Here is a 23,054-nt window from a genome sequence, read left to right on the forward strand (position 1 = left end):
ATGAACAGGAAGACTTCAGAGAGGCCTGGAAAGACTTGTATGAACTGATGTTGAGTGAAAGGAGCAGAACCAGGAGAACTTTGTGCATAGCAACAACCACAGTGTGAGAGGATTTTTTTCTGGTAGACTTAGAACTTCATTGTAATGCAAGGACTTAAAAAATTCCCAATGGTCTTTTAAGGCAAAATACCTTCCACATCCAGAGAAAGAACTATGGAATTGGATCGCAGAATGTAGCAGATCATTTTTTTTTTTGTATTACGTTTTGGTTTGTTATATGATTTCTCCCATTCATTTTAATTCTATACAATATAACTATGGTGAAAATATATTTAATAGGAATGTATGTATAGAACCTATATAAAATAGTATACTGTCTTGCGAAGGAGGGAAGAGGTCGGGGGAAGGGAAGGGGAGGGAAGGGAAGGAAAGAAAAAATCTAGGTTGTATGGTAGTGATTGTGGAACACTGAAAATAAATAAATTTTAAAAAAAGAAACATCTGCTGAGGGATTGGCCCCTCCCCCCCTTCTAGTCATTGGAAAGCAAAGGACTTCTCCAGGACTCTACTTCTTAATCCACCAGGCAACCTGTGTCCCCAAAGCCACATGTGGTCCTCTAGGTCCTTAAGTGTGGACCTTTGACTCAGTCCAAACTGTGTGGCTGCAGGTTCCCCACCCCGGGACTAAGACTTTTCTGGGGAGTTGGCCATTGATCGTTGGTTACTGGCTGCTCTTTAGAGGAATCTTATCAGTTCAAAATTACAGTAAGCACAGTGCTACAGTGGGCCTGCCTGGGATGTTGTTCATGCTGGTGTCCACTCCTCGGTAGCCTGTGTGATTTCCCACTCCGCTTCCCAGGGGCTCACACTGCTGTCCACTCCTACTGCTCTCTCCCTCCCCACACCACTTCTCCTGAGACCTGTTCTGCTGCTTGCTTTGCTGCTGGGCTCTCCTCTGCCTCCTGCTGCCCCTAAAGCTTAGAAAGTTTGGAATCAGCCTCCTGGGGGGAGTCTTCTGTCTGTTGCTGCTACTGCCTATGTTCTCTTTCTAATTTTTGTGCTCAATCTTTTATTTTAAATTTCCATGGCAATGGAAAACTACTCTCCAGTCCTAGTCCCATGATAGAGTCCTCTCCTCCTAAGCCGAGTCTTTAGTCCCTGAGGCACCATCATCAGGCATTGGGTCTAAGTCTGGCCCAGAAGGCTGTTAAAACAGGAATTTGGAAGAGCCCCACACTCAGAGCACTTTGTAGCTCTTATATGAATTAAATATATGCTGTTTTGTGTTACCATTATATGTCTGTGTCTTCTCTCTGACTAGACTAGAAAATTCCTTGAGCTCAAGGGTCATACCTTATTTTGATTTCCCACAAGCTTTTGCCAAAAATAGGTGTTTCAATTTTTTGAATGAATGATTAGGTGAATGGTGTCCTTGGTATATTCATGAACTCACCTTCATTCCTCTCATGCCCCTAGCTACTTGAGCTGTAGGGTAGAAGGCATCATGTAGAAGGCAGTGGGAGTGGGCAGTTTTCCCAGGTATCCCAGATTCCTTTGTGCTACAGTGACTGACTGTAATGAGATTCCTCTCCACCTGTCAACATATTGCTGAAAGCGGGGGGGAATTAAGCAGTGCTGCTTTCCTCCTTCCCTCTAAGCTGCCCATTCCTGACCTCTCAGGGAAAGCTTTGGAAAGAAGAGTTGAAAATTTTGTCTTTTGTGCAGACATTTCCCCCTCCCCTGTAAACTTTCTTCTTTTGGGCGTTTTTTGGTCCCTTTCTAAGCCCTCCCTGCACCTAACCTCCGGGCACAAAAAGATTTTAAAGGACACTGACAATGAGGTTTTTCAAATTAGACCTGTGTGATTGGCATTTGAAAAAAGGAATGTTTCCTATAATGTAGAGCTGGAAGGAGGCCTTGAAAGTCCTCTAATCCCTTTATTAATGAGGAATTTTAAAAAACATTATTTTATTTGTTTTCAGTGTTCTACGATCACTTCCATATATGTTAGATTTTTTCCCCTCCCTTCCCCCCTTTCCCTACCCTTCCCCGCCCCCCGCTCTCTCCCCAAGACGGCATGCAATCTTATATAGGTTCTACACATACCTTCCTGTTAAATACATTTTCACCTCAGTCATGATGCATAGAAGAATTAAAGTGAATAGGAGAAATCATAAAGCAAAACAAAAAAACAAAACAAAACATCATACAGGAGAAAATGGGTCTGCTACATTCTGCGATCCAGTTCCAGAGTTCTTTCTCTGGATGTGGAAGGCATTTTGCCTCAAGAGTTCCCTGGGAATTTTTTAGGTCCTTGCATTGCTATGAAGGACTAAGTCTACCAGAAAAAGTCTTCACACACTGTGGTTGTTGCTTGTACAAAGTTTTCCTGTTCTGCTCCTTTCACTCAGCATCAGTTCATACAAGTCTTTCCAGGCTTCTCTGAAGTCCTCCTGTTCATCATTTCTTACAGTCCAATAGTATTTCATTACATTCATATCCCACAACTTGTTCAGCCATTCCCCAATTGATGGGCATCCCCTTGATTTGCAGGTCTTGGCCACCACAAAGAGAGCTGCAATAAATATTTTTGTACATGTGGGACCCTTTCCCATTTTTATGATCTGTTGGGGATACAATCCTAGAAGCGATATTGCTGGGTCCAAGGGTACGCACATTTTTGTAGCCCTTTGGACATGGTTCCAAATTGTTCTCTAGAATGATTGGGTCAGCTCACACCTCCAACTAAGAATGAATTAATGTTCCAACTCTCCCATATCTTCTCCAACATTTATCATCTTCCTGTTTTGTCATGTTAGCCCGTCTAATAGATGTGATGTGGTACCAATGAGTAACTTTTTAAAATGAGGTTTCAAGAGTGGTTTGCAAAGCCACACTTGCAGAACTGGAATGTGAACTCAGATCCTTTCTAGCCATTATACAATGTTACCTCTCACGTGTTTCAGGGATTTTTGTCTTTTTAAAGAGGACTGCAGGCTTAGGCACCCAAAACAATCTATCCTTTCTTAATCTACTGGTTATATTTCAGAGGACATGACACCAGGGTGGGGCATTTTTGAACAGGGAGTCTTTCCTAGCATTCCTCAAATCCCTAGAGGTCTGTCATACAGGATTGTGAGCAAACTGACTTAGTAAAATTCCAAATGAATGTAGTCATAAAAATAATGAGATGGGATATTTTTTTTTGTCTTAAAGATTTGTTTTACTAAATCCTCAGAATTTCATTGTGGTACATGTCAAAATTCATTGCCATTCTTATCCTAGTCTATGAAAAGATGCCAACGATTCTTGGTGTGATATGTGGAGCAGTGATGAGAGCGCTAGACTGGTTACTTAGTTACTAGTTACTCCTAATAAGGTTACTAGACACGGGTTCGAGTTTCAGATTGACAGACTGACTTTGCTTTCTTAAGCCACTAGGTGGGGCTAATTGATTATTTCCTAGAGTTTAGGTCTCCGGAAAAAAAAAAAGTTGATTCTCTTTTGCTAGGGAGCAAACTATCAAATTTGTTCATATTTTACATACTTTCTCACACACACCCCCCTTTTTTATTGTATCCTGACCCATTCTGAGAATTTGAGAGTAAAGACATGTTTTCCCCAGGAGACTGCTCTGTTGCAAGTTTTCTTTGGACTTTGTCACAGTTCACGGATGCGGGGGAAGCCTTTCTAAAACCAGCTGCCGTGGGTACAATTGACAAATGGTCCTAGATTCATGTACCGGGCTGTGGCCTCCAGTATTTGTGTCTTTAGTTATGGAGGTTGTCCATGGCAACAGTGGCTCGGGGGGTTTTCAGGGTTGTTTCCTTCTTAGTGGTTCTGGGGTTGTTATGGTCAGCAGCCCTGACAACCAGATGCTTAAAAATAACTCTCACTTCTTCTAATTTCAAAATGAAAATGCCAATGGGAAGCAGGCACAAATCAAATATGGTCAATGAGACTGGAGGAACATACGTTGGAGATACTGAAAGGGGATTCCCATGAAGGTCCAAGTTGGACCAGAATCTAGTCACTAGATGATTTCTAGTCCTGTCTGGTTCTGAGATAGATTTAGAAATATACTCTGATGTTCATTATGGGGAGGAGTAAGACTGATCTTTGGCTGCCATAACCAGAAAAGGTGGAGGCCTAAGGGTGTGACTTTTTTTCAGAGAAGTCCTAGAAAAAAAAAGATGCCCCCCTGAGATTCCCTCCTAGATATACATCTATGATTCTAAGTTAGGGACAGTATCAATGGTAAACAAAAGGAGTCTGTGATTCCCCACCCAAAGATAGTTACTAACTGATGGTTAGAATTTCTTTAGGAGATAGATTTTCATTCTATTCATAGAGAAAAGGCTTGAACTGCTAAATACCCTGAGAAAGACTGAGAGATCGACTTAAATTCATACTAAGGTGTCACTGATAGCAGATCCTTTCTTTAAAAAAAAAATTATTTTCTTTTACATTATCTGTATTTCCTATCATAAAAAGCTGAGTGCCACAAAACTGACACTTTTGAATTTTGGTGCTGGAGAAGACTTTTGAGAGTCCTTTGGACAGCAAGGAGATCAAATCAGTCAGTACTTGAAGAAATAAATTGGAGGCTATTCACTCTAAAGTTAAACAGTGAAGCTGAAGTTTAAATATTTTAGCCACATAATGAGAAGATGGGACTCATTGGAAAAGACCCTGATACTGGGAAAGATTTGAAGGTAAAAGGGAAAGAGGATGGCAGAGGATGGGATGGATTGAAAGTACAATGAAAACAATGAACATGAACTTGGACAGACTTTGAGAGATAATGGAGAATAGATAGTGCTATGGTCCATGGGCTCACGAAGAGTCGGACATGACTGAGCAACCACAAATCACAAGTTAACTTGAACCTGAGCATATCCTCTAGATGAACAATATTTAAGAGAGCATATGTGTGTGTGTACACATATATACATATATGTATATATATGTAATCCTAACCTATACCCCTCTTTCTGAGGATAGCAGAACAACCTTTGGTCTCCACCTCCTCTTCCTCCTCCTGGTAAGAATGAAAGCTTCCCTTGGAGAAGGTTGGGGGAGAGGAGGCTAGAGATACCTGTTCTGCTTCCCTTTGAGGCATACAATGATTCCCCTTAGCCCCCCTCTCCATGTCACAGGTGAGGGGGATGAGCCCCAGAAGATGCAGGTTTCTTTATAGATACATTCTATCAGACTTTCACTTTATGGTGATGTAGCATATAGAATCTCAGAGTTGGAAAGGACCCCAGAGACCATCTAGTCCTGCAGCTAAAGAAGAATCCCTTTTCCAACCTATTTAACCAGTGGTCATCCAGCTCCATCGAGCTATTTCCTAAGGGAGTCTGCTCCTGTTTGAGAGACTTTGAATTATTATGAACATGGGTTGTCTGCAATTTCTAACTTTTGCTCCATTCAAGAACAGTGCAGTTCAAGAAATATTTATTAAAGGGAAGGAGAGCGCAAGCAGTTATTAAGTGCCTCCGCGCTGCCAATTACTGGGCTAAACAATTTACAAATATTTTCTCGTTCGATCCTTACAAGCAATCTTATTGTTGTTTCCCATCTACAACTGAGGAAATTAAGGCAGACAGAGGATAGGTGCTTAATGACCCAGCTCGGGTACGGTCAGAATTAGGGGATGTAATAAGGATGAGGGGTCAATAAAAGAGACAGATAGAACAAACATGAGAGAGTAGATTACCATTAAAACCCAGAGAGGCGAGAGTATCTAAAAGGAAGAGGTAGTTAGAGTGACAAATGAATGAGGACTGAGAAAAGACTATTGGGTTTAGCAGTTAAGAAATCTTTGGCAACTTTGAAGAGAGCAGTTTCTGTTGAGTGATGAGATTAGGGGATGGAATGTAGAGGACTGAGATATGGATGAGAAGACCAAGTGGAAGCCATGAATATAGACAGCTTTTTCTAGGAGTTCGGCTAAAAAAGGGAGATGAGGGCAAATAGAAGGAAACTGTCAAACGTTATGTTGAATAGCATATCTTGATTTATCAATCTAAAGACCTTGTCAAAAAAGGAAATAGGTTGAAATTTCTGTTGAAGCCATACAGTTTCTTTGTGAGCACTGCTTCCCTTTCTAGGTATTTACTACTCATCCCTTAAATAATATATTTTAGATTTTCCCTAGGAATTAAAATCAAACTCATTGACCTATAGTTTATAGACTGTACTCTCCTACTTTTTTGAAAACCATAACTTTACTTTCTTCTTATCCTGTGGCACTTCTTCTGTTCCCCATGATTTTAAAAGACCATTGATAGTGGTTTAACAAACATCTGCTTCCAACTGTAATCCAGTTTGTCCGAACTCAAGGACTTGAATTCATCAGTAGTAGCTGGAAGCTTTTTTTTTTTTTTTAAATTTCCTTACCTCTTTTGGGTTTCAACTCATTATTAGTTACTTTTTGCTCCTTCCTTTTCTAAGGTTAATATAAGGGTAATGATGGATGGGGGGGAAGAGTTAAAGATCTTCCCTGACCATTAATAGGCCTCAGACATCTTTTGTGAATATAGTGAGGCACAGGGTCAAGAGGATTTTGCCCTCCAGCCCTGCAAAGAGTATTTATACTCTGAGCTGAGGTTTTGCTTTGGGATTTATTTTTTTGGAAGAAGGTTCTTGTACCCGATGAGACTCTGGGCAGTCAATTTTGAAAACTCAGATGCTGGTGCTTTTTTCTCTGGTAATGATATATGTATTCTCTAAGGTTAGACAGTTGTAAGCCCTATCTGTTGGTCTTTATTTCTGTTTGTATTTTCTCTGAAGTCCAGGGTGCTGACTTTTCCCCTGAACTAAGTGAATGATACATGTGCGTGATTAAAATAGATTGCTGACCCCTCAAAAGTTGCTTTCCTTTTAGAAATGAAGATCTAAGGACATGTGATAGCAGGACCTGCTGTGTATGCTGGGGTTCTTGCTGTTACACCTTTCCAATTCAAAGATCATTTTCCTTGGAAGAGAAAACACAAGCAAATTTAGAATTGAATATTTCTACCTTTTCTTTGTCATATGTTATTATCCCATCCACAGACAAATTTGATTTGATCCATGTTATGTGCAAGTTATTTAATAAGAGTTGTCAAAAAGTAGAATAATGATGAATTCTCTATCACTGGAGGTATTTGAAGAGAGGCAGAAATAATAGGGATGTGGACAAGGCATTGCTTGTTCAGGAAGGGGTGGTACTAGATAACTTCTCAAGTTTCTTCCAGCTCCAAGATTCTTCATATTCTATATTAGAAAGCTACACCTAACCCTCCTATATCATATGGATGTTATATCATATGAATGTTTTTATGAAGTTTTTTTTAATTTTGAAAGAAGTACAGTTCCAGGTATGGTTACATACTTTAGATAATGGCACATAAGTCAACCTTTTAAGTGAAAAAACAAAACAAATCAAAAAACCAAAAACAATCTTCCTAAGATGAATAAAAAGGTTGAGAGACTGAATTCTGGGTAGTTGAGAATCAATTTATTTTTTTATTTTTTAAAATTTATTTATTTAAGTTTTCAACATTCATTTCCACACAATTTTGGGTTCCAAATTTTCTCCCCATTTGTCCCCTCCCCCCACCCCCAAAATGCCAAGCATTATAATTACCCTTATCACCAATCTGCCCTCCCTTCTAACATCCCTCCCTTTCCTTATCCTCATCTTCTCTTTTGTCCTGTAGGGCAAGATAACTTTCTATACCCCATTACCTGTATTTCTTATTTCCTAGTTGCAAGAACAATACTCAACAGTTGTTCCTAAAACTTTGAGTTTCACCTTCTCTTCCTCCCTCCCTCCCTACCCATTCCCTTTGGGAAGGCAAGCAATTCAATATAGGCCATATCTGTGTAGTTTTGCAAATGACTTCCATAATACTCGTGTTGTGTAAGACTAACTATATTTCCCTCCATCCTATCCTGCCCCCCCATTTATTCTATTCTCTCTTTTGATCCTGTCCCTCCCCAAGAGTGTTGACTTCTAATTGCTCCCTCCTCCCATTGCCCTTCTTTCCATCATCCCCCCCTACCCTGCTTATCTGCTTCTCCCCCACTCTCCTGTATTGTAAGATAGGTTTTCATACCAAAATGAGTGTGCATTTTATTCCTTCTTTTGGTCAAATGTGATGAGAGTAAGCTTCATGTTTTTCTCTCACCTCCCCACTTTTTCCTCCACTGAAAAGTCATTTACTTGTCTCTTTTATGAGAGATAATTTGCCCCATTCCATTTCTCCCTTTCTCCTCCCAATATATTTCTCTCTCACCCCTTAATTTCATTTTTTTAAAGATATGATCCCATCCTATTCAATTCACCCCTGTGCTCTCTGTCTCTCTCTCTCTCTATGTGTGTGTGTGTGTGTGTGTGTGTGTATGTATGTATGTATGTGTGTAATCCCACCAACTACCCAGATACTGAAAAAAGTTTTCAAGAGTTACAAATATTGTCTTTCCATGTAGGAACGTAAACAGTTCAACTTTAGTAAGTCCCCTATGATTTCTCTTTTCTGTTTACCTTTTCATATTTCTCTTGATTCTTGTGTTTGAAAGTCATATTTTCTTTTCAGTTCTGGTCTTTTCATCAAGAATGCTTGAAAGTCCTCTATTTCATTAAAAGACCATTTTTTTCCCCTGAAGTATTATACTCAGTTTTGCTGGGTAGGTGATTCTTGGTTTTAGTCCTAGTTCCTTTGACTTCTGGAATATCCTATTCCACGCCCTTCGATCCCTTAAAGTAGAGGGTGCTAGATCTTGTGTTATCCTGATTGTATTTCCACAATACTTGAATTGTTTCTTTCTAGCTGCTTGCAATACTTTCTCCTTGACCAGGGGACTCTGGAATTTGGCCACAATATTCCTAGGAGTTTCTCTTTTTGGATCTCTTTCAGGAGGCGATCTGTGGATTCCTTGAATACTTATTTTGCCCTCTGGTTCTAGAATCTCAGGGCAGTTTTCCTTGATAATTTCATGAAAGATGGTGTCTAGGCTCTTTTTTTGATCATGGCTTTCAGGTAGTCCCATAATTTTTAAATTGTCTCCCCTGGACCTATTTTCCAGGTCAGTGGTTTTTCCAATGAGATATTTCACATTATCTTCCATTTTTTCATTCTTTTGGTTTTGTTTTGTGATTTCTTGGTTTCTCATAAAGTCATCAGCCCCCATCTGTTCCATTCTAATTTTTAAAGAACTATTTTCTTCAGTGAGCTTTTGAAGCTCCTTTTCCATTTGGCTAATTCTGCTTTTGAAAGCATTCTTCTCCTCATTGGCTTTTTGAACCTCTTTTGCAAATTGAGTTAGCCTATTTTTAAAGGTGTTATTTCCTTCAGCATTTTTTGGGTGTCCTTTAGTAAGGCGTTGACCTGCTTTTCTTGCATCTCTCTCATTTCTCTTCCCAGTTTTTCCTCCATCTCTCTTACTTGATTTTCACAATCCTTTTTGAGCTCTTCCATGGCCTGAGCCCAATGAATATTTATTTTGGTTGTTTGGGATACAGAAGCCTTGACTTTTATGTCTTTCCCTGATGGTAAGCATTGTTCTTCCTCATCCAAAAGGAAGGGAGGAGATATCTGTTCACCAAGAAAGTAATCTTCTAAAGTCTTATTTTTTTTCCCCCTTTTTTGGGCATTTTCCCAACGAGTTACTTGACTTTTGAGTCCTTTGTCAGGAGTAGGGTATACTCTGGGAATCTGTAAGATCTCAGTTCCTCCAAGGTGGCACAATCAAGTGTGTACACTAATCTGGAAGCAGAAAGAGATTTTTGTGCTCAGAATCTTAGCAGTTTCCTTTCCATAGGCACCTGCCCTCCAGTTCCTCCAAGCCAGCACTGGGGAGCTGGGATTCAGTCAGGCTGTGGGGGCAGGGCTGCCATTCAGTGTGAGACAAAGATCAGTGCCTCAGGGCCTCTACAAAGGGCTGAGGTAAGACTGAGCTCTTCAGTGCCCCCAGGGGTTTTTACGCTCCAACAATGGAATGGTCCATATGGGCTGCTGTGCAGCCTCTGTGGCTGCTGCCTGCTGCTGGAGCTATGGGAAGGCCCTTCTCCCTTCCTGGCCAGCTAAAAAAAACCCCTTCACTGACCTTTGGCGCCTGTGGGTTGAGGGATGTACAGACCTGCTTCTGTGAGTAGAGATTCTGCCCCCAAGGTGTCCTCCTCCCAGAGCTGTAACGCGCCTCTCTGCCAAGGCTGGGCTGGGCTCCATGTTGCACTCTGCATCCAGTGCAAATAACATTTCCCATGGGCCTTTCAGGTCACCCTGGGCTGGAAATCTTCTCCACTCTGTTGTTCTCCATTTCTGCTGCTCCAAAATTTGTTGAGAGTTCCTCTCTACAGGTATTTTATGGGCTGTGTGGGGGCAGCCTCCATATGTGTGTCTTTCTACTCCGTCATCTTGGCTCCACCCCCTGAGAATCAATTTATTAACTAGGCTAGCAAATAATAAATTGATGGTCAGTAGTCTTGATGAGGGTCAGGAAAGATACAGGAACCACTAGAGATCCCCAGCAACCTAGTCTGGAAAGCATTCACTGGACTCAAGCAATCTTAAGTCAAGTAGGCAAAAAAGTTTATTATTACATCTTTCAGCAGGCAAGAGTTCTTAAAAGAGTTATAGATAAAGTTTATATAGATTATTCTGTGGTAAGATGTGTGCCAAGTTTGCTAACTAGGTGCTTTCGGGTGGGTTAAGGTGGTTATGTGGTTAAGGAGTGATCAGTTCTTAAGGGAACATACACTTTTGGTATCTACTGCACAGGTATTTTACCCAAAATTCATCTGGAAATAGCCCAAGGTGGGGCTACATGGAGGTGTGGTTTTAGTCCTGAAACATCACTATATCAACCAATAGTCAGGGCTGACCAGGAAAAATCAGGCTTCTCTCATCAATGCCTTGTTAGACTTAAGATTAATGGAAAGGGAGTACATATATATCTAAGTACAAGATACATATGATTGGTCAATGAGTAATAAATGTCGTTATGACCCAGTGCACAGCCAGTTCAGTCAGTATGCAGCTGTCTCTAAGTGACAAATTCTATAGATGCAACTGTGTACTGTGGCAGGAAGGGAGGTAACAGTTCCTGCTGGGGCAGGGTGTCCTTGAGCTGGAGGGAGACTGCCTGAGATAGTGTTTTGAGATTAGAGAGAAATGTGATTTTTTTTTCTCAAGGTTATCTCTTATTTGGCAGAAACAACATGTACATCATGAGGAAATAAAAAATAACAAAAAGTAAATATAAATTAATTTTGGATGAAGAACACTAGCAATTGTCAAGATCAGGTAAAGCCTCATGTGTAAGGTGGCACCCCCAAAATATATTATTTTTTAAATTTATTTTCAATGTTCCACAATCACTGCCATAAAATCCAGATTTTTTCTTTCCCTCTCTCTCCTCGACCTCTCCCCTCCCTTCTTGAGATGGCATACAATTTTATATAGGTTCTACACATACATTCCAATTAAATACATTTTCCCCATAGTCATGTTGTATAGAAGAATTAAAATGAATGGGAGAAATCATATAACAAACCAAAACGTAATACAAAAGAAAATGATCTGCTACAATCTGCAATTGAATTCCATAGTTCTTTATCTGGATGTGGAAGACATTTTGCCTTAAAAGATCACTGGGAATTTTTTAAGTCCTTGCATTACAATGAAGTTCTAAATCTACCAGAAAAAATCCTCTCACGCTGTGGTTGTTGCTCTGTACAAAGTTCTCCTGGTTCTGCTCCCTTCACTCAGCATCAGATCATATAAGTCTTTCCAGGCCTTTCTGAAGCCTTCTTGTTCATCATTTCTTAGAGCACAATAGTATTCCATTACATTCATATACCATAATTTATTCAGCCATTCCCCAATTGATGGGCATCCATCCCCTTGATTTCCAGTTTTTGGCCACCATAAAGAGTACTGCTATACATATTTTTGTACATGTGGGACCCTTTCCCATTTTATGATCTCTTTATGATCTAGAAGTGGTATGAGAAATACGATTTTTAAAGAGAAAATGTGATTTTAGAATTAAGGTTCAAGCACATACTCTCAAGCACCCTATAAGTCTTTTTTGGTAACTAAAGGTAAAACCATGGAGATCCCTGAATGCTTACATACCTCTGGAAAAGGAGGTAACCCTGATAGGTGAAAAATCAGCCCTGCTTGGTGAACACTTAAGGAAGGGGTGGATATTTTGATGATGAGGTGGGCTAAAAGTCTTCAGTTCCTCCTGCTAAGAAAGTGACTAGATCTTGAGATTCAGCTGCCTTCAGCTGCCTAATCTGGGCAAAAGAATACATCTTCACCCAGCTGGTCTTGTAAACAATGGGTTGTGGTGGTGGTGGTAGTGGTTTCAAGGGTGTGAACCCTGACGACGTTAGGGCTGGAATTTACCTACCTTAGAATCTATTTACACTTTAGAAGTAAGCTGTCCTAGTTGGGTGAGGTCCCACCCCAAACTGAGGAGAATGCTCTGAGGGATTGGGGTAATGTCATCATCAGTTCTGTTATTCAGAGACCCTCAAGGATTGGTTCCTATAAGAGGAAATAAGAAGGAAAAAAACCTCAATCCGAATTTCCTTATTAATATAATAGAAAAATAGTCACCTCTCTCACTTCCCCTAAACTGGGGTTGACTTATAAAAAGTACAAAAAAGCCCCTGATCTAGTACCTGCCAGCCAAAGGCAGTAAAACACCACTCTGTTGGCTCTGGTCTCAGGCTGCTTTCTTCCACATTCTGCATCAGGGATCCAGGGGACAGAATGCTGAGTAACAGCTGTGTCAGCAACCCACTTGGGTCAGTGGGAATGACCATAAAGATATTTGGGGCTGGGTGGAGGAACAATTTGCAATGTGAACTTAGGTCCTGTTCTGGTTCAGCATTTCTTTAGATAGTCAAAGGAATCAAAGTTTGCAAAAGATAAGATCTTCTCTTAGTGGACACATAAGGAATTGAAGAAAGGATTTTGTTATATCCCTCATTAGAAACATTGATATTCATTTGAATCAGAATTTATTTTTCCAAATTTATGAATAGATCCCTCTTAATAGTTGGAAATACTCTCTCAGCTATTTTATGTAATCTTTTATAAGCTTAGTAGCATTTTTTTTCCTCTTTTCTTTCTCTTTTTAAGCTCATCAGGTTAGATTTTTTTCACTTAAGGCTTTCTGGCTTCTTCAGCAACAGGTTTGAGTAACATGCCAAAGATTCCAAAAGACTATAATCAAATTTTCACAAGCAGCATCCTACAAATCAGTAACACAACACAAGGTTCTATAAAGCTTTAATTTATTCCCCTCTCAGGTATCCAAAATATAGACCTTCTTCATTGTGAGAAATGTGACAATGAAATTACAACAGAACTGTTCCTTTGGAAAAAGGGAGAAAAGAGAGTACATACTACCAGGCTACACAGAAAGCATCCTAGTTCTTATTTAATGGAGCAGCACAAGTTTACAACATGTTATCTCTGGAAATATTACCTGTTGGATTTATGAAGGTTTTGGAGGTCAGGGTTAGAGCTTCTGGTGCGTTTCTTTTTAATCTTTCTTTGGGGGCTTACTGAATACTTTTATTCTGCACATAGAAGCCACTAAGGATTTGGCCTGTGGACTCATCAGGGCTGCATCACAAGTATATGGCTCCACACATCAACACCAGGTTTGGGGGTGAGAACAGGTCAATCTATCCTAGTCACAAGATGATAAAGGGTCTTATGACAGAGAGCCAGATGATCAGGTAGCCTCTGGTATAAGACAGTTCTAATGAAGCAGTGAGGACATCACAGAAAGGTTGAAGGGAGAGAGAAGCTAAGCAGCAGAGGCCCCTGCCCCTAAAACAACACTGGTCTAGTACTTGGTGCTGCCCATACTTAGGACAGGAGCAGACTTCTATAGAGGTGACTGGTGCCTGCGAGCTCCTAGGCCTCCTAGCCACAGAGTTTACTTGGTCCGAGGGTTTCTGAAGTTCCTTACAGCAAATTTAGCCTTGTCGTCCAGCTCTTCCTCAGTTCTGAGAAGCTGGTTATACTTGACCAGACACTTAGACTGGCAGGGGGCACCAGTCTTGATCTGCCCCGTACAGAGACCCACCACCAGGTCTGCAATAAAGATATCTTCAGTCTCTCCAGAACAATGGGAAACCATTACTCCCTACCCATTGGATTGGGCCAGCTTGCATGCCTCGAGAGATTCAGTCACAGAGCCAATCTGGTTCACTTTGAGTAGGAGGCAATTGCAGGCCTTTTCGTTCACAGCCTTTTCAATTAGCTTGGGATTGGTCACTGTGAGATCATCTCTTATCACCTGAATGATGGCAGTAGCAGTGTAGTTTTTGCAAGCTTCCCAATCATCCTGGTCAAAGGGATCTTCAATAGACACCACTGGATAATCCTTGATGAAGCTCTTGTAGAGGTCCCCAAGCTCAGAAGGGGAGATGTATTTGCTAGCATCATCAGGAAACTTGAAGTCCAAGTCATATTTTCCAGATCAGAAGAATTCAGAGGCAGCAACATCCATGTCAATTACAACCTTATTGGTGTAGCCAGCCTTACCAATAGCATTCTTTAGCAAGTCCAGAGCTTCTTTATTCTCCAGGATGTTAGGAGCAAAGCCACCCTCATCTCTTACGTTGGTGGCGTCCTGTCCATATTTCTGCTTAATCACACTCTTCAGGTTGTGGTAGACCTCAGCTCCAATGCACATGGCCTTCTTAAAGTTTGCTGCTCCAACAGGGAGCATCACGAACTCTTGCATGGCCAACTTGTTAACCAACATGGAGGTCACCATTGATCACATTGAAGGCTGGAACTGGCAGGATGACTTCATTGTTGCCTGCAAGGTCAGCAAAATGATGGTACAAGGAGACACCTTTCTCTGCAGCTGCGCCCTTACAAATGACCAGAGACACTCCCAAAATGGCATTTGCATCAAATTTAGATTTATTCTCAGTGCCATCCATCTCTATCATCAATTTGTTGATTTCCTGCTCCACAACATTCAATTTCTTGCTAATCAGGGTCGGGGCAATAGTTTTATTGATATGCTCAACTGCTTTTGAGACACTTTCCCATGTAGCAGGTCTTATCATTGTCTCAGAGATCCAGGGCCTCATGGATACCAGTAGAAGCACCATTGGGCATAGCAGCTCAGAAATGATCTTTTTCAGCGTAGAGATCAACTTCAACAGTAGGGTTTCCACAAGAGTCAAAGATCTCTCTTGCCTGGATCTTGTAAATAGACATGTTGAGTTTCTGGATAAGGCTTCCTCCACTGGGCTCAGAGAACAGAGGCTGAGGGGCTCTTTTTAATCTTAATAGATCTTTGACCCAGCAATAGCACTGTAAGGTCTGTAATCCCAAAGAGATCAAAGAAAAAAGGAAATGACCTATTTGTCCAAAAATATTTATAGCAATTCTTTTTGTGGTGGCAAAGAATTGAAAATTGTGAAGATGCCCATCAACTAGGGAATGGCTGAATGAGTTGTGGTATTTGATTATGATGGAATACTTTTGTGCTTATTAACAGGATTTTACTGAGCCAGTCTCTAACTTGAGAATGATGAAACAGCAGACCAGAGGCAAAGTATCAGCAATCAGGTAGTGGTTTATGAGGAAAAGATTTGCAAACTGGGAATTCTCCTGATCAGAATTCCACCTTGCTGAAGTGAAGATAGAGAGTATATACATAAATCACAAGTGGGAAGGGAAAACAGAAAGGGAATTACAAACAATTGTTCCCAGGTCCAGACTGGTTTCCCACAAAAAAACCCCCAAGTAGAAGACAATACAGCAGTTCTGGAGTCCCATGGGAGCAGTATTGCTTGGGTTAGGGGTCATTACTTGGTGGGTCACAGGACCAGAACTCTGTGATGGTAACAGGTTCTGCAGTCTTTGATTCGCTTCACTTCAGGTACGCAGGCAGAAGGATGCCAATGATTGTGAACCTTGTCAAAGTTTGATTGATCAGTTCAGTCTGCATTGTGAGTCTGACTCACAAACTGGAAAAGGAAATTCTGAAGAATCTAATCTTTTAGGATATTATTACACGTATCATATTATTATGAAAATTATAATTCCTCCACATACTGTAAGAATTGATGAGCAGGATGGTTTCAGAAAAACTTGGGAAAACTTCTATGAACTGATCCAAAGTGAAGTGAGCAGAACTAGAACACTGTACACAGTAACAGCAACATTGTAACAGATTTAGCTACTCTGCTCAAGACAATGATTTGAGACAATTCCAAAGGACCCATGATGAAAAATGCTATCCAGCTCCAGAGAGAGAACTGATGAACTCTGAGTGCAGACTGAAACACTTTTCTTTCTTTATTTTTCTTGTTTTTGTGTGTATGTGTTTTCTTTTGCAACATGACTAGTATGGAAATAGGAGTGTAGGGTGTGTTCAGGGAGGACCAGTACTTTTGGTGTGATGGCTGTCAAGCCCTTTTCGGGAGCTCTTTCCACTTCTGATGTCCACCCAACTCTCACCTGTGGCTCCAAGAAGCTGCATCATGCACTGTGGTCACACCCTGGTAAACTGTTTTGGCAGATGGGCCAAACCAGGTTGAGAGTAACCAAGGGGTCTCAAACCCACTGGTGAGTTATGGGGGGTTCCCCTGGTGGAATGGGCGGATGAGAACAATTTGTTCCAATGGCCATGAAGGCAAACGAAGCAGGGGATGTGGAGTGCTTAGAGCTTTGGTTAGACACTGAAAACACCAAGGTCATACACTGCATCCTGAGCCATCGCCATTCTTGACTCTGTCCTGCCACTGGACTATGATGACTCTGGAGGAGACAGTGAGGCTGACGACTTTGTGCAACTCTGCCTCCCTTTCATCCAATTTACACACCAATCAAAAAACATCATCCATACCCTTTCCATGATGATGTCATTTTAGTCCTCTTCGAGAACAAAGAACAACCAACATGGAAATAAATTTTGCATGACTTCACATGCCATATTACTTGCCTTCTCAAAGTTTGGGGAAAGGCTGGAGAGAGAAAGAATTTTGAACTCAAAATTTTAAGATATTAATGTTATATTTTTTACATGTAATTGGGAAATATTTAATAAAATAAATAGTATATTTTAAAGATCTTAATAGGACTTTTAAAAAAAGGTTGTATTGGATGATCCACCAAATTTGAATCAGGCAAATTCAAAAATCCAAACTTTTCTACTAGTATATTCAAAATAAAAATACACACAGGACTACACAAATATAAGTTTACTATTTCTACCACGTAAGCTAATGCACTTTGATCCACACAGACTTATCACAATTCTCATTCTGTTGAAGTTGATAACACCATCATCGGTCCAAAAATAGAACCTAGATCTCCAGATTTATGGCTTTCATTTTCCCTTTCTAGCCCACAAGATGCTAACTAAGAATTCCTGGGAACAGAGAGAAGAACCTCCTTGTGTTTATCTTCCACTGGGCTCCTCCCATAGCACATATGAAGGTTGTGGGGGAGATATGGTGGTGGAGGTTATGAGACCATAGATAATGATAAGGACCCTTCAGCTCACAAGAGAGAAATATTCTTTCTCTAGACCTTTCTTTTTGCCTCATTCATGCCTAATAGGCTCCCCTCCCCCTTTGCTCCCAAAGCTAAGGTCATTGGAGTGGAAAAGGGCATAGAGAAATGAGAAGACTGGACTTTCAAGGGGGCTGTGCATTTGCCAACTGCCATCTCTCTCTCTCCTTTTCTTCTGAGATGCCAGTGTTTCCTCCTGTAAAAATGCATTATATTCATTTTGTCCATAGCACATATTTTGCGTTTCTATGAAGATGTGACACTTATAAAGATGCTCTCCCAGAGTTCACCAAAAGTTCAACAAAAAAGTTCAACAAAATTGTATCTTTGAACTTAGCTTTCTTGGACTCTTGTGAAGGCTTCTGGGAGAGAGAAGCTGGAAAAAATGAGTTTTCCATCTTGAGAGCCACAAAGAAATGTGGGGCTGATTTGAGGTATTAAAGGTGTAACCTGAAGTGGTGTACCTTTTCGTGTGCCCTGTACTCTTGAGGTCTATTGTATCAGGATGGAGCTATCAGACTTGTAGGGTGCCTGAGATCGCTGAGAGCAACAGCTGGTAAAACAATTCCTATATACCGACCCTAGACACCTCCCTTTCCTTATCTCCATTCCTAATGAGTGAGCAGACCCACAATCCTCCATTAATTCCCCAATTTACCTGAGTTCTATTTCTCCTTCCCTCCATCAAGGAGAAGGTATTAAAGCAAGAGCTTAATTTTGCCTCTTCAGCCAGCAACAAAAGCACCCAGCTTAAAGAAGCTATTCAAATGAACTGTCTCTTTCCCCAAGGTCTCCCTCCCTCCCATTCCCTACCCCTTCATTGCTCACGATACAGGCAACTCTATAATGACTTATTTATTACCCAAAAAGCACTGAGCTATTTTGTGCAATAAAACCCACAGAGCTTATGGGAGAAATGGGTAATTGAGAACACAATGCTCAAATGGAGAATGGAAATTGGAGGCAAAATGCTCAAAAATTTCGTCAGTGAAACAAAAAGATAGGAACCTAATAAAAATGATAGAATGGTTTTATCCATGTTAAATAGTTAGGGAACACATAACGACTACAATAAATAGTGGTGAGTCTTCTGCCTTGGGCTGCAAGTTTGGGCAGGACTCAACTCTGAGCCTGGTGGAAGGGGGTCCAGGCTGGGGATCTAGACCAGCCCTTCTCCACTAACAGGTTCTACTCCAACAGAAGATATATAAATATGGCACTTTCTCTGACCATGACTTCAAGTTTGCTTGTGGAACTGAAGGTGAGAAGGGTTGCCGCTTGTGTGTTATTTTCTGCATTCTTGAGAGGCCAACTCGAAATTCAAGTTATGTTCAATATTCCCTAGTATATTAATTGTATTGGAACAAATGTTTTTTGAAAAAAGACTTTATAGCAGAACTGACTGTACTTTAGTTGCTATCTCTTTATTTCCCTGGTTAAATATGAAAGTTTTTCAGTTACCAATCCTTGTTTATGTGATTAATGATGGTCTGAGTTGGGTTTCAGAAAGAGAATTTGCTTCCTGAAGAGACACAGGAGACAACTTCCTACTCGTGGTTAAGAAGTAAAGTGAAAAGAAACAGATGTTGATCACACACGGAAGTCCCACAAGTAAGGGAGGCATCCTGATATCATGCCCCTAGGCAAGTGCAAGCTTCCATAATCAAGACAGCCAATAAGTTGAGAATAATACTGATATAGTCCGTTGATAAAAATTATATAATATACACATATTTCCTAGGTGTATTTGTATATACGTTTATGCATGCACATAGATAGATGGAGAGAGTATCTAGGTGATACAGTGGAGAGAATGCTAGGCCTGGAGTCAGGAAGACTTGTCTTTATAAATTAAAATCTGGCCTCTGACATTTACCAGCTGTGTGACCATGGGAAGTCACTTAGCCCTGTTTGCTTCAGTCTCTTCATCTGTAAAATGAGCTGGAGAAGGAAATGGCAAACCACTCTAGTATCTCTGCCAAGAAAACCCCAAATAGGGTCACAGAGAGTCAGACATGACAAAAAATGATTAAACAGCAACATAGATAGATGGGTAGATATCTCCTGAGGCTTAACTGAGATAAGCTCTTGAGATAAGAATGAGTCAAGAACAGGCAAAGCCAGCCCCACAAAGGGGAATTTATGTTACACATGGGGCATCCATCTCTTCAATCTGCTATAAGGAACACCAAATCTTTTCCTTCCTTACATGGTGGTAAGAAGGAAAAATCTTTTACATTTGTGGATTTAACCTGTTGCATGTACATATTTTGTGTGCACTTATTGTATGTACTGGGGAAACTAGGTGGTACAGAGGCTAAAGCATCAGTCCCAGAGTCAGGAAGGCCAGAATTCAAATCTGGCCTCAAACATGTATTAGCTGTGTGACCATGGGAAAATCATTTAACCTTTGTTTGTCTCAACTTCCTCATCTGTAAAACAGGGGTAGTAAGAACACCTATCTCCTAGGGTTGTTGTCAGGATCAAATGAGATAATAGTTTTAAAATGCTTCACACAGTTTCTGGTACACAGTAGGTACTATATAAATGTTAGCCATTACTATATGCATACATGCTGTGTCCCTTGACAGAAAGTAAGCTTGTAAGTGACAAAGTTGGTTTCATTTTTGTCTTTGAATGAAGCGTATGCTAGATAATGAGCCTGTGGCTTGCACCTGACCACACCATGTGTGCTTGAGGTGCCTTCTATATGTATATGAGCAACTTCATCAGTGTCCTGGTCAGGTGTTGCCAGGTCAGAGGAAGGGCCAGTTCCCTTAGCACTTATTACCAACTCAAACAGGGACTCACTTCTGCTGGGATTCTATTTATGTTTCCAGGACCCTGGAATTCTGCCTGGTTTGATTTGTGGATTGTATCCAGCTGTCTTATAACCACGTTCCTCTTCCTCTTCCTATGCTTGACCTGTGAAAGTAGAAGCAGTGACATGTACAGGCCAGATGTCATGATGGTAGGAGATGAGAGTTCAAGATCCTTGAGGACAGGGGCAACTCTTTTGCCTTTCTTTGTAACCTCAGTACTTGGCATGGTGCCTCACATATAGTAAACCCTTAAGTACTTATTGACTAAGATAACCCCCCCCTCCCAAGTGGCTGCTTCACAGCTCTCATAACTAACCATAGAGGAGACCCAGAATTGTTGACTCTACAATGTATATAATGTGAAGTCATGAGGTGTGTACACAGAGACTTTAGCTGCACCTTCTGGTGGTGTGTTCTCAGATCAGTTTCTTTTATTTGCTCAACATCTACTTTGTTAAATGGCGCAGCAAGTACTGACCTGTGTAGGATCTATGAGAGTCAATTTGATTAATTCCTCCCACCCCCAATCTCCTTGAGGAAATTACAAGGAATGGAGTTTTGTCAAAAAGCAGAGGAGTCTCCTATGGAGTTGGACATGGGTCCTGGCCTCTTGCTGAGGAGAATGTACCTTGTTGGAAGGGAACAGTGAATTCCTGGCTGATCCTCAGTGACTATAGATATGTAGAAGATGAATATTTGAGAGAAATGTCCCCCCACTGTAAGACTGAGACTCTGTTCTCTTTTGTACCTTCTGCCTTAGGTTTCTTTTCCAGATCTTTCTTCCCCTACAAACAGGAGGATGTTAAAATCTTCCCAAAGTGGCAATAGAGGCTTACCAAAGAAAAACATGGCGGCAAGAGATGTGCTTAATTAGGTACGCTTGAGATTGGAGCTCAAGTCTTTGGCTGCGTTCTTCTGACTTTTTAATTTCCTTTTCTGAGCGGAGGTCAATGACCAACAAACCTGAGAAATGGACATTTGCAGAATTGGCAATTACTTCATAGGTCAAAAGTTCCTGAATGTTCCAGCATTGACTGACCAAAGGGAGGATATTTTTCCGGTAGCATATTTCTTGGAACAGATCACTACCAGGATCACCCTGCTGCTGGAGAAGTAAAAAAAGGGATTCCTTGGGCTGGCCAGGAGATCTGGACCTTGCCAACTCACCATAATAAATCACTCAAACACTGCAACCCATCCAAGATGGCCGTGAAATATCTGTTTAGAAGTCCCATAAAGGATGATTACCTTCTGGGGGAGTATAAAAATGTAATGGGCTACTTGGTTGCTTTACAATTCTTGTATTTATTCAGGGTACCTTTTTGTCCTTTGCATCTTAGGCATTTTCTTCCATGGAAAAAATCAGCCTTATGCCTGATACCTATAGCATTCACTGAGTACCTTTTTCACAGAGGACCCTGTTCCTTGTCTTTTGAAGTAACCCTAGATTTGAGCCATGACCAAGCTTTGTTTAAAAGTTTTCCTTGTAGTTTGACTTCAGAACGGGGGCAGAACTTGAGAAAGAAATCTCATCTGATTGGAGTTAGGCTCCCCAGGATAGAATTTGGGTTCACACGAGCCCAGTTTTCCTATAGAGCCACTTCCCTGGATACAAGAGAAACCTCTCTATATGAGAAATAATTTAGAATGTGGATTCGCTTAGCCTTTGTTAGTTGACTTTGTGCCTCCTGACTCAGTCTGTTCTTTGGAATGTCCTAATCCCCTCAGTTTAGTTGTTGGGTGTGGGGATTTTTCAGCCTTAGCCAGAACTGTGACTCATATCAGTCGTTTCTCCATTTCCTGGATGCTATATAAAACATCTGTGTATGTTAGTGTATTTTCTGCAAATGAAAACCATAGTGACGCTAACCACACACAAAGAGGTTTTCCCTGGATGACTTGGGCTCCCCAAGATGAGGAGAGAGACAGATGGGATTCCAGAAACTCCAATAGTATGCTTAGGCTTGGGAGAAAGCGTAGGAGGAGGTGAGAATGGAGACTGAAGAGGGTATGCTCTGAGAGTAGGAGATAAGCCTGCAAAAGTGCAAAGAAAAGTCTCAGTGTTCTCAGGAGATTAGGGGACTGGGAACCTTGATAAAAATTGTTCACTCTTAAGGAACATTTTAAGATGCCTAAGCACCTTCCTCATCAGACTCAAAAAGGGATCCCTGCCTCACAATGACTTAGAAAAACACAACATTATCTAGTTGCAGTGGATTTTTATTTATTTTCCTAAACATTCCCCAATTACAGTTCAATATGGTTCTGGTGGGAGTTTGAGGGTCTTGAGTTTGATACCTTTGGAGGAGAGGAGTTTTGTGCATTTTCGATGAAAAGACCAGAGGTGACTAGGAGCTCTGAAATACAAACACAGGAGTTAGGAGAAAACTAGAAAGGTAACTTTATTTGAGCAACTGAAAAGCTGTATAATGAGATAACGTCAACATTCCACTAAACAGAGAAGAAACAAATGCCCTTTCATCTTTAAAGAGTGATAAGGGAATTAAATAAGAAAAGCAGAGGTCCTCAGAGGAGAATGAAGATTTCTGTTCTGAAGATTTTAAGAGGAGAAAGAGAGGGAAAGGCAAGAGGAAAACATCAAAGGAGGAAGAAGGGGGTAGAGCTTGATATTTCTCATAATTGAGGTAGATGAGAATAATATAAATATAGA

At 40.8% G+C, this 23,054-nt stretch overlaps 1 pseudogene; it reads right to left on the bottom strand.

Annotated features, from left to right (window-relative positions):
* Window positions 1-13,573: 13,573 nt before the first annotated feature.
* On the bottom strand, window positions 13,574-15,263 carry LOC140531577 (enolase-like; annotated as a pseudogene).
* Between the last annotated feature and the right edge of the window lie 7,791 nt (window positions 15,264-23,054).

This window comes from Notamacropus eugenii, chromosome 3 (genome assembly GCF_028372415.1).
Source record: "Notamacropus eugenii isolate mMacEug1 chromosome 3, mMacEug1.pri_v2, whole genome shotgun sequence".
NCBI classification, from domain to species: Eukaryota; Metazoa; Chordata; class Mammalia; order Diprotodontia; family Macropodidae; genus Notamacropus; species Notamacropus eugenii.